Raw genomic sequence first — 12500 nt, 5'->3', positions numbered from 1 at the left:
TCTACCTAACATTTTCTCCCTCGCTCACTCACCGATATCTCTCTTTCTCTCTCTCTCTCTCTCTCTCTGTCCCTCTCTCCCTCCCTCTCTTTCTAGCACGCGCGTTCTCCAACGTAGCTCGTCCTCCAACATCGATAGGGGCGGATTTCCAGAATGGACGAGGAGGGTGCGTCAACTGTTGCACGATCGTTCAAACTTTTGGTCGCGCGTCTGGGAATTCTGCCTGACGACGTACCATTTTCCATCCCTTTTTCAAATCCCCAGAGTGTTGCCTGAAAATGATAATATATATATATATATATATATATATATATATATATATATATATATATATATATATATATATATATATATAACCTTTCTTCCTTTGTTTTTGTTTTCTTCTTGTTCATTTCTTTATTCTTTCTTTTTTTCTTTCTTTCCTTTTAATTTCTTTCTTCTTTTTTTTCCGATCAAATATAGAAAATAAAAGAAGGAAGAAAACTGAGAGGAAAAAAAAAAGAAATAAAAAGAATAGAAAAATCAATTATCCTTCGCCGTATAAATTATCACTTATTTTCCGATAAAATGAACACGCCAATGTATCATTAGACGACTTGGTATTACATATGCATATACGTATTACATGAATATATTATTCATATACGTAATAGATATATATATATATATATATATATATATATATATATATATATTTTTATGTACAGTCAGTACAACGGACGATGAGTACGTAGAGGGATTACCACGAGTCCCCAGCAAATTAGTGGCGATCAATTAATTCCTGCTCAGTGCGTCCTTCCCGAGCAACGAAGTGAGGCAAGAGGGGAAGAAAAAAAATCCCTACGGATTTAATTAACACTGAGGCTCGAACGTATTTCCCCCTTCCCCTCCCCTACTCTCTCTACCCTCTCTCTCTCCCTCACTCATTCTCTCTCTCTCTCTCTCTCTCTCTCTCTTTCTCTCACTCCCTCTCGTAGTCTCCAATACAAATACAAAGTTCTCTACAAAATTTCGCGACGAAATTCGACGATAGAAAAAACAGCCACCGACATTTCTAACAATCAAGTCTAATTTATTTACTCGCAAAGGGAATACTAAAACATTGTTATCGTTAATAGAAATTTTGTCAATTGATTTCGCTTAAAATATTATAACGTAATATTTGTACTTTTCAAAGGGGATTTTGATTTTCGTGATAAAGAATCAGAATTGGCAAGTATAGAGAGAGAGAGAGAGAGAGAGAGAGAGAGAGAGAGAGAGAGAGAGAGAAAGAGAGAGAGACAAAAAGAGAGAGAGAGAGAATAAGAGAGACAAAGACAGAAATAGAGAGAAAGAAATAGGAATTTCGTCAAAATGTAAATGCGAAAGTTTGCGGAAGCGAGTTACCGCGACAGCGCGATGTCACAAACAAAAACGATGCTTACGCCTGATCCTCGAGAGTGTATATATATATATATATATATATATATATATATATATATATATATACAAACATACAACATACATACATATATGTATATATTGCTAGCGGCGTTGGTTCGTGCGCAAGGGACAAAGGTAAAATCCGAGGGATATCTCGAGGGGGCTGTGGGTCGCGGTGAGGGTGTTGAAGGGCTGCGGAGAGGACGAAGGATAGTGGATGACGAGATCGCGAACGGTGGATTGCGGATTCCCGAGGGAGAAAGAGAAGGATAGAGATAAATAGAGAAAGAGAGAAAGAGGAGAGAGAGAGAGAGAGAGAGAGAAAGAGAGAGAAAGACAGACAGAGATAAAGACCGAAAGAGAGGAAGGGAGGGAGGGAGGTAGAGAGAGAGAAGAGAGAAAGAGAGAGACAGACAGAGATAAAGACCGAAAGAGAAGGAGGGAGGAAGAGAGAGAGAGAGAGAGAGAGAGAGAGAATGTAAAGGATGAGAGAGTCAGAAGGTTCGGGGTGTGGTGAATGGCGATTATGGCTGGCCTAGCCTAGAAACAGCAATCTTCCATCTAGAGTCTAGACTACGGAACGTATAGTTAAAGCCCAACTTTTCTTCCTTTCCCTCAGTAAAGGGATCGACTCTACTGGGTGTCTCATATATAATATTTTTTCTCATTGTTAAGCTTCACTCAAACATTTGACGCTACTCATTCATACGAACGCGTACACACGTTCTCGCTCATATATACGCATAGTTATTATTATTATTATTATTATTATTATTATTATTATTATTATTATTATTATTATTATTATTATTATTATTATTATTATTATTCCATACGTATGAAATTCTTTGATTCTACAATAAGTCGATTCAAAAAAGGAGTTGTTTATACGTTAATTTTTATCAGCTGATAGAAAATCTTGATGTAATTGAAAGTAGATGGAAAAAAAGGAAAAAGATCTTAAGGAAGGATTTCAAAAGGAGAAAAATAAATGAAGAAGAGACGAGGGGGGAAGGCTTACCAAGGAAAGGCTTTTTACTTTTTTTTCTTCTTTTTATTATTATTATTATTATTATTATTATTATTATTATTATTATTATTATTATTATTATTATTATTATTGCTACCGAAATGTCTAAGTTTCGGGAGTATTATAAAAAATAAAAAGAATATGAGAAAGACAGACAGGCAGATAAACAGAGAGAGAAAAAGAGAGAGAGAGAGTGAGATGGAGGGAGGGGGTGGAGGGAGAGATGGAGAAAAGGGAATGCGGTCAAAGGATCCAATGAGAGAAAGGGATAAAAGACCGAGAAAAGAACAGTGAAAGGTGGACCGGCAAAGCAGCAAAGAGGGAGGAGGATCTTAATTTCATAAAGATCCGTTCCCGAAGGAGATCGATCCTCCTGACCCTCGGGCACGTTAATAACCCCAGTTGCGAGCCGAGCGCTTGTGCTCATCTAGGGGTGGAGAGGCGAAGGGCCACGATCGGTAAATAATTTCGTTGGTACTGCGCAGGGCCGTACAACCGCCGTCTCCTCGTTGCAACTTTTATCCGTCGACTACGTTTCCATACTCTCTCTTTCCCCTCTTTCCCTCCCACTCTCTCCCTCTCCCTCTCCCTCTCTCTCTCTCTCAATCTCTCTCTCATTCTTTCTCTCTTTTTCTTCCTTTCTTTGTTTCTCTTTTGCTATTTCTCTCTCTCTCTCTCTCTCTCTTTCTCTCTTTCTCTCTTTCTCTTTTTCTCTCGTGTACGCTTTTTTCCCTCCCTTCAAAAACGGAGGCCGTGTCGGAGCGATGAAATATTTGACGAGGGAGCGATGAGTCGTCGCGGCGAGCCATTTCTTCCTCTTTGTCCTTCTTTATCCTGACGCAACGTCGACCCTACTCCATTAGAATTTTCGTAACTCTGCATAGCGTGTATATATATATATATATATATATATATATATATATATATGTATGTATGTATATATATATACATATGTATGTATGTATGTATGTATATGTATAGGTATATGTATATGTATATGTATATGTATATGTATATGTATATGTATATGTATATGTATATGTATATGTATATGTATATGTATATGTATATGTATATGTATATGTATATGTATATGTATATGTATATATACATACCGTGAAACTTTTAAATCGTTTGATTGTTCGCTTAAAAGAGAGAAAATTTACCTTCTTACCTGAAACTCGATCTTACATATATTTTTTCTCTCGCTCTTTTTTACTTTCTGTCTTTCTTAAAAATCTAAGAAAAACTAAGAATTCCATTCGTCCAACATTTTGCCTCATAAAACGAGCCCAAAAAAGCGCATACACACCGTTCCCCCCGCCGTTATAAACAGGAACGCACATTCGATTAAAAAAAAAAAAAAAAAGAAAAAAACCGAAAAGAAAAAAAACGAAAAAAAAGAAAAAAAAGACAAATAAAGAAAGAATGAAAAAAACAAATACGTAAAAAAAAAGAGGGAAAAAGGGAAAAAAAATATGATTTTTCGATAACGACAGTATACTTTTTAAAACGAATCCCTTTTGAAACGAGCTAGGATAGGCCGGACTAAGCTAGGCTAGGCTAGGCCAGGCTATACTTGAATAGGCTAGGCTAGGCTAGGCTAGGCTATGTATTAGGTAGCTGGCTAGATAGCTAGCTGGCTAGCTAGCTAGATATCTAGCGAACGAGCGAACGAGCGAACGAGCGAACGAGCGAACGAGCGAGCAAGCGAACGAGCAAGTTGGCGCCCTCGTCCACGATTTATACGCAGGCGGTATAGGAAGATTTACTCTGGCCAAAACCTGCAGGTCGTGTAGGTACGGGTTGCAGCACGACAACGCAAAACGGATGATCGAGCACCACTGACGCCAGAGCCACGGTGGTTTGGGAACGGCGGGGCTTGCGAATGGCCATGGCGTGCCGGGGGATGATTAATGCGCTCCGCCACCACCAACGCTACCCCATGGAACGCCGTCGCCACCACCAACGCGTAACGTTTCTACGCTCTCTTCTACACGTATCCCTCTTCTCTCCTACCCTACCCCTATCCTCTTCTACCCCTCTACTGCTTCTCATGGATACGGCGACCACCGTGTCATAGGTCGGCGATACGAGCTCGCACTTTCTGCACGCAACTTTCAACCCTCTATCTCCTATCTCTATTTTGTACATCTATCTATCTCATATATATATATATGCGTGTGTGTGTGTCTGTGTATATATATATATATATTCTTTTTATAATCAAACGTTTTCGCTCTTCGTTTTGTTTTACTATTTTTATTTTTATTTATTTTTTATTTATTTTTTCTTTTTTATTTTCCCTTTTTCATTTTTTACTTTTTTTGTTTCTATTTTGTTTACATTTTATCGCATCACTCTTCATCCATCATCATCGTTGGCGAGGACACGACTATTGTATTTTTTTTTTTTTTTAAGACGCTACATCGTTAGTAACCACGTCTACACGTTAAATTTCGGCCTTTCTCTCTCTCCCTCTCTCTCTCTCTCTCTCTCTCTCTCTCTCTCTCTCTCTCTCTCTCTCTCTCTCTCTATCACTCCTTTTTCTTTTTCTATTTTCGTCGACTTTTAATATTTTCCTAGATAAATGTTTGAAGTTAATCGGGGAAGATTTTCCTCCATAACTTTTCTTTTTTTTTTTTTCTTTAGGATAAAGATTTAAAGTTTCTCTTTCTTCCTTTTTTTAATTTCTTTTTGCAAATTATCCTTCGTACGACATAATTATGATAATCTTCTATTTATGTTCTCATAACGCGTACCTATATTTTTTCTTGTTCCTGTTATTTCTTCCTTTCTTTCCTTCTTTTTTTTTTTTTTTTTTGTTTTTTTTTCAACTTAGAGAAACACGATTCATAAAGTAGTATCTAGGATATAAATCATGTTGCATCCATCTCTCTGTTCATGTCCAACGTTCTTCACTATTCAAAGGTCCTATGTCGACTTTTCATTCGTTTCAAGAGTCCCACACCCGTGAGTTCAATTACTTCGATATAAATTGATAAAGTGTCAACGCGCTGAAATTCTAGGACGACGACGATTGAAGTGTGTTCGCACGCTTGCACACGTCTCGTACTCTCTATGCGTGTGAAACGAGACAGAGATATGAGAAAGGAGAGAGACAGAGAGAGAGAGAGAGAGAGAGAGAGAAACGAGAGAGAAATAGAAAGAGAGAGATAGAGAGAGACGAGAGAGAAATAGAAAGAGAATGGTAGAACTCGGTTCGGTGGTCGAATAGAGAGGAAATCGGCAATTTTCGAGCATACGCAATTCAATCTCGAAATTCTAACGGAGATAGAGTTTCTCCCGATATTCTGCGAAATTTATCATCACCGCTTTTCGGTGGTAAACCATACTGCGAACCGCCGAACGATCGCTTCGATGAAATAATATCGTACTTTTTGTTTCCCCGTTCGTTAGAGAAACTCGTTCGTTAGAGAGAGAGAGAGAGAGAGAGAGAGAGAGGGAGAGAGAGAGAGAGAGAGAGAGAGAAAGAGAGAAGCATTAAATAAAACAAAATCGTTTTCTCATTATAGTCTTCTAAGATTGTATTATTTTGAATATATATATAAATATGGAGTATATGTGATATAACTTGATAGTTAATAAAATCAAATTAATTCTTCTTCGTCGTTGTTTGGATTAAATCGTTTTTTTTAGAAAAGATTTGATGATCTTTCCAAAAAAGAAAGAAAAAAAAAAGAAAAAGAAACCTGTGTAAAACGACAGATCGAAACATTTTTAATAATAATACGAGAATAATTAAAATAAAATTCTTCGTCGTGGTTTGGTCAAATCTTACAAAAAAAATATGAATACTCGAAGAAAAACAATCTCGTTCGACCCTGGACTTGAAACTGCTCTCGAGATACAATATCTAAGAAAATAACTTACAAATATCTCTCTCTCTCTCTCTCTCTCTCCCCCCTCTATCTATCTCTTATATTGACAATATTAAAAATACACGACGATAATAATTATGATGTACACGATCGACCGCAACGTTTGTAAATGAAAATATTCAATCGTCAAAAATGCCATTCTTTCTCTCGGACACGCTACGGTAAAAAGAAAAGAAGGAAAAAAAATAAAACAAAAGAAGAAAAACAAGAAGAGAAAGCAAACAAAAAAGAAAAAGAAAAAAATAAAGAGAAAAGAAACGGGGAGAAAGAAAATTCGCACGGAGAATTGGAAAATATAACCGCGCGCGTAATTCCAACTTCTTTCTCGTTGTCGGCTTTGCGAACGCTTTCCGGTCGATCGATCGACGAAGAAAGACACTCCTCGTGGCTTTCTTGGCCATCCTTTAAAGCCGAGAGAAGGAAGAGGAAGTCTTAAAGCTCTTCGTCGAAAGTTCGACTAACCAAAGGCAGAGGTTCTACGTTGTGTATTATAGATAGTATTTCCTACTATAGATATAGTAAATAGTACTATTTCTCTATCTCTCTCTCTCTCTCTCTCCTCTTTGTGTATTTTTCTTTTTCTTGTTTCTCTTTACGGAAAATTCTTTCATAAAAATAAAAGAAGAAAGAGCGTCAGAGAGATAGCTATAAAATAAAACGAGAGAGTAAACCACGAAAACCAAAAGCTCGTGACTCGAAAGTAAAAAAGAGAAGAAGCCAAAGGATAGTAGAATAAAGAAAGAGAGAGAGAGAGAGAGAGAGAGAGAGAGAGAAAGAGAGAAGGGGAAGGAAAAAACAACAACGAGGAAAAAGAAGTGGAAGAGCTACTGCCTCCTTGTCGTTACGCCGGTATATCAGGATCTTGGTCGCAACCGCAGGATACTAACATGTATATATAAGTCAGCACATTCTCTTCCTCGCTAACCGTGACTACTTGTATATATGGGCAACTACTATATACGGAGTGTGAGAGAGAACTAATGAAAAGACGGACCTAGATGTTCTTTCGCATTTTCCTTTTTTTTTTTTTACTTACTTTTTCTCTTACTTTCTTTCGTTCGTTTTCATTTTCTTTCCTTTTCTTTCTTTCTTTCTTTTTTTTTTTTTTTTTTTTCTTTGCTCCTTTAACTAACAAAATGAGAAAATAAACAACGCAAATCGTGCCGATCGTTTAAAAGACCGGATCGAGATAAGATAAACGATTATAACTCTACGTCCAGTTTGTGAGCTAAATTTTCAACGAAAATTTGCACGGCCACATATATTTCCTTCGGGAAATAAAGTTTCGACGATGATACGGGTGGATTGGGAGGGAGGCTGAAGGGAGAGGGGGGACTGAAGAGGGGAAGAGTAGAGGTGGGGATTGTTAGGGAAAAGAAACAAGGAAAAACAAAGAACGAAAAAATTACGCGCAAAGGAGAAAAAAAAGAAATGAGAGAGAGTGAGAAAGAGAGAAAGAGAGTGTGAGAGAGAGAGAGAGAGAGAGAGGGAGATAAAACACACATGGATGGTCGATCGTTTAAGACCGATGTAGATAAGGATAATCATTCTGGTTCTACGTTCGGATTTTGCGAATAGAAATGTTCGAACGAAAATTCGCACGGCCACATATTTTTCTCCTTCGAGAAATAAAGTTCCGACGACAATAGGTAGGAGGGAGCTTGAAGGGGTCAGGAAGGAGGAAGGGGAGTAAGAGATGAATGAGGAGATGGAAGTTGTTGGGGGGAAAAAAGAAAGAACAACAAAACACGAAAGGAAGAAAAAGATAAAACACGAGGCACGAGGCAGTGGAGGAAGTGGCAGGTGGGGGTAGAGGGGGAGGGCGGGATGGGGGAAGTGGGGGTGTTCAGAGACGAAAACAGAAAAAGGAAAAAGAGGAAACGAAAAAGAAAAGAAGAAAAAAAAAAGTAATGAGAAACGAGAAGGGTAGTCGCGAGAACACCCAGTAGAACTCGGTATCGCGTATACGTGCAAAGTCCGCGTGAGTGCGGGTAACGGGAACGAAACGCGGCTTGGTTACGGGGTAGAGTTGGGTCGGGGAGTCGGTGGTCGGGGGAGGTACTGGGGGGAGGGGTTGCTAGGCTGGTGGTGGTGGCGGTAACGCGATAAACGGATTAACGGCGAGCTCGAACCCGAGCTCGTAGTTCGGTGGTCGGGCGTAGCAGCACGGCTCGTGGATATGGACGAGGAGGAAGGAATAGAGAGAGAGCGAGAGAGAGAGCGAGAGAGAGAGAGAGAGAGAGAGAGAGATGGAGAGAGAGAAAAGGATAGAGAGAGAGAGAAGTGGAGAGCATGAGGATGGTAGTCAAAGAGAGCGAGGGGAGGTGAAAGGAAGAGAAGAAGCGAGAACGAGGCTCGTGCGCGTTACGAGCAAAGAGGGTGGGTGAAGAGGAGGAGGAGGAGGAGGAGGAGGAGAAAGAGTAGGAGGAAGAGTAGGAGGATGAAGAGGAAGAGGAGAAGGAGGGATGTCACGGCATCGCACGTTGCTCGACACCCACGACCCCAAGCGAACCTCCCAACCCGATTCACCCCGTCCATCTCTCTCCACTTCGTGCCACCCCGAGCCAGCAACACACACCAAACCACAGCTTGGCTGGCCGAGTCAAAGCTTCGTGCTCGGACGGATCCCAAGCCCACCTCTTCTTCCTCCTCCTCATCCTCCTCATCTTCCTTCTTCTCTCTACCTACACTTCTATTTCTATGTCCTTTTCTCTCCTGTTGTCCCTTTGTCTACTAGCACCCTTTCTTCTTTCTCTCTCTTCTTTCCATTTCCTTCTTTTTCCTTTTTTTTTCCCTCACTTTTTCCTCTTCGACATTGCACGAAAATATACCAGAGCAACTATCTTCTCTCTCCTTTTTCTTTTTTTTTTTCCTTCTTTCCTTCTTTCCTTCTTTCCCTCTATGTACTTTTTCTTTCTTTCGTTTCGACCAGAAAATCTACGAAAAACGTCTAGACTTTTTTTCCCCTCCAACTCCCCCCTTGAAAAAAGAGAGGAAGAGATTGAAGAAAGAAAGTAAGAGGGAGAGAGAGAGAGAGAGAGAGTAAGAGAAAGAGAGTCGAGTTGATAAGGGTCGACACGCGAAACGATATAGACGATCGTCCGAAACTTTTTCTTCGTTTTCCTGAGAGCCCGTCCCCGTGCCGAAGTCGGTCTAGATCACGATTCCTTTTGAATTTCTTCGAAAGCCCCCGGAGGTCTCTCACGTGCCTGGAGACCACCACGCCGGTGGTATAATCGCGTGGGTGGACTCGTTAACGGAACGCCGCCACCGCCACCGCCACCGCCACCGTCATCGCCGCCACTGGCGAAAGTAACGGCCACGGTACCGAGAGAGAAGGCGGTGGCGAGAAAATCGATTTCGTCCGCGCCTTCTGTCGAAGAAGAAGAAGAAAAAGAAGAAGAAAAAGAAAAAAAAGAAAGAAAGAAAGAAAGAAAGAAGGAAAAAAAAAGGAAGTGAGAAGGAAAAAGAGTGCCGACAATCGGAGAGAGACACGAGCTTACTTTTAATTTCAAATTTACCGCCACCTCGGAGAAATGATAAATTTGCGTCCGACCTAGCTCCACCTATCTTCTTCTTCTTCTTCTTCTTCTTCTTCTTCTTCTTCTTCTTCTCCTCTTATTCCTTTTTTTGCTTCTTCTTCTCTGCTTCTTTCTCTTCTTCTTCTTCTTCTTCTTCTTCTTCTGATTCTTCCTCTTCTTCTTCTTTCTCCTCGGTATAAAATATATCTCACTGAATTATTCAGAGACGCGTGAGAAGAAAGAGAAAGAGAAAGAGATATATGTATACACGTAAAAGAGTAGTAAAATTTTCTAGCCTATATCAAAGTCGATTATTATTATTAATTGATACAAATCGATAAATTATATTTTATCTCCTTTTCACTAATGGATTACAATTTGATAATTCCTATCTGATTTTTCTCTCGATCGGGTAAACGTGTTACTACGAAAATAAAAAAAAAAGATATGAAAGAGAGAGAGAGGGGGGGGGGAGAAAGAGAGATAAAGAGAGGAAGAGAGAGAGAGAGAGAGAGAGAGACAGACAGAGAGAGAAATAGAACACTTCCGATTTAAAAACACCGGCATTTACAGCCGATTGGAATTGTTTCCGCTGCAAACAATTCTTACCCTGTCTCTCTTTCGTGGTGGTCCAAATGAACGCTATTTTCGAGTCTCCCCACCCACGACGAGGATGCCATCGGGATCTCGTTATCTGACCCCGCGTTGGCAAGCAAATATAATCGATCGATACCTCGATATAATGCTCATGATCTACACCTTCCTTCCTCCTGCATGTTTGCTTTCGTCCTATGTTTTACAGTAAAAAAAAAAAGAGAGAGAGAGAGAGAGAGATAGAGAAAGAGAAAAAGAGAGAGAGAAAAAAAAGAGAAAGAGAGATAGAGAGAGATGGTCATTTATCGGCTGAAAATTTTCGATTGGCCGTCGAACGTGTAAAACCATGTACGTACGTATGTATTTAACAAGCCGTCTCGGAGACTATTTTCATAAAACATTTTACAGATATCCACATATAGTTATATTTTCGTCTAGAGATCGTCTAACGTCGGTAAAGGCCGTCGTCGTTGAATGGAAAGGTCGAGAAGAGTAAAAAAAAAAAAAAAAAAAGAAAAAGAAAAAAAAAGAGAAGGAAACGAAACAAACCAGAATGAAGAAAGAGAAAGAAAAAGAGAGAGAGAGAGAGAGAGAGAGAAAGAGGTAGAGAGAGACAGAGAAAGAAAGGTAGTGTAGCTTTTACGACTGTGCGCCTCGTTTCACGGCGGTTTGATGGTGCCTGGATGAAGCGATGGAGAGCAAGGGGAGAACCAAGATAATGCTCGGGGAAGGTGGAAGGAAACCTGGAGGGATATGTCGAGGGAAAGAGATGGCTGGCTAGACGCTATGAACGAAAAAGAAAGATAGAAAGAAACGGAAAGAAAGAAAAAGAGAGAGAGAGAGAGAGAGAGAGAGAACGAAAGAGAGAGAATGAAAGAAAATCAAAATGGCGAACTGCGCAGGAGAGAACACAGGTGAGTGTTTCGGAGGAGAAGTATCGAGGGGTGAAAAAAAAGAGGGGTCGTGGTTGGGTGTGAGGAGGAGATGGCGCGGGATTGGAGAGGGGGGAGAGGGAAGTCGAAGAACGGCGTGCCCTGCATTTTATCGCGGCGGCTTCATCTTTATTTATCGCCGATACGACGTTACGGCGTATATCTTTCGTTATTCTCCCGGGGGATCGAGAGAACGTGTGATGTTAAAGGGGAAGGAGAGGATAGATAGAGACAGAGATACAGAAAGAGAGAGTAAGAGAGAGAGAGAGAGAGAGAGAGAAAGAGAGTGCAACAAAAAAGGAAGGGAGGGGGGATGACGCTTTACTCGTGATGATACCAAACGCCCTAGATGATTTATAACATCGATGATACTTCGTTTCGTCCTGATTAACGCTCAGGGGGGAAGGGGAGCGGAGAGGTGGCGGGAGGGGGGGACTGAGGAGGCTTGATTGCGACCATCGAAGTTGGAATGGCCGAAAGATTTTCAATCGTTTCTCGGCTTCGGGCTATTCGCGAAAGAAGAAAAAACGTTCATTTTACGAACGAGATTAGCGTCTGAATTGCGCGTCTTCTTCCTTTCGTATAATATTAGTATTACATAAATAGAACTTCGTATCGTTAGGTTGGTACCCGATAGAATGAGGAATTGGCGGAATAGAGAGGAAAAAAAAGAATAAAAGAAAATGAAAAAAAAGAAAAAAAAAGAAAAAAAAAAGTGAAAAAAAAAGAAACAGTAAGATAAAATTCTAAATAAGACTACGACACGATCAATTAACGCCAACGGCATGTATGTATGTATCTATGTATGTATCTATGTATGTATGTATGTATGTAAGTAGTTTCACGCATTACTCAAGCGAAACTGCAAGAAACTGTAACGTCTCTGAGGCCAGCCACGAAGAGACAATGGTTACCGAGACTCGTGTGCATGTGTCCTGGAATTTAAAGCGGACGAGAGGGAAAAAGCATGTCGTACCGTCTCTAACTATCCCGGTATTTAGTTCCCACGATCACGCGATCTTAGAAGCAATGCGGACGTTCGGAGTACGACAAGAAAAGGAGAGGAAAGAAAAAAAAAAAAAGAAAAAAAAAGGAAAGA

General features: G+C 40.1%; 1 long non-coding RNA gene across 3 annotated transcripts in view; it reads right to left on the bottom strand.

The window, feature by feature from the left end:
- LOC124423786 overlaps positions 1-12500 on the bottom strand; it is a 75054-nt gene that overhangs the window by 33080 nt on the left and 29474 nt on the right. For 2 of the 3 annotated variants that reach the window (XR_006942156.1, XR_006942154.1), the window contains exon 2: positions 33-272. The exons of the other annotated variant lie outside the window; for it this stretch is intronic. This is a non-coding gene — a long non-coding RNA (uncharacterized LOC124423786). The remainder of the gene's footprint in view (positions 1-32; positions 273-12500) is intronic. 3 annotated transcript variants of the gene reach the window in all.

This window comes from Vespa crabro, chromosome 4 (assembly GCF_910589235.1).
Source record: "Vespa crabro chromosome 4, iyVesCrab1.2, whole genome shotgun sequence".
In the NCBI taxonomy this organism is placed as follows: Eukaryota; Metazoa; Arthropoda; class Insecta; order Hymenoptera; family Vespidae; genus Vespa; species Vespa crabro.
This window is presented reverse-complemented; position numbering and strand designations above follow the sequence as displayed.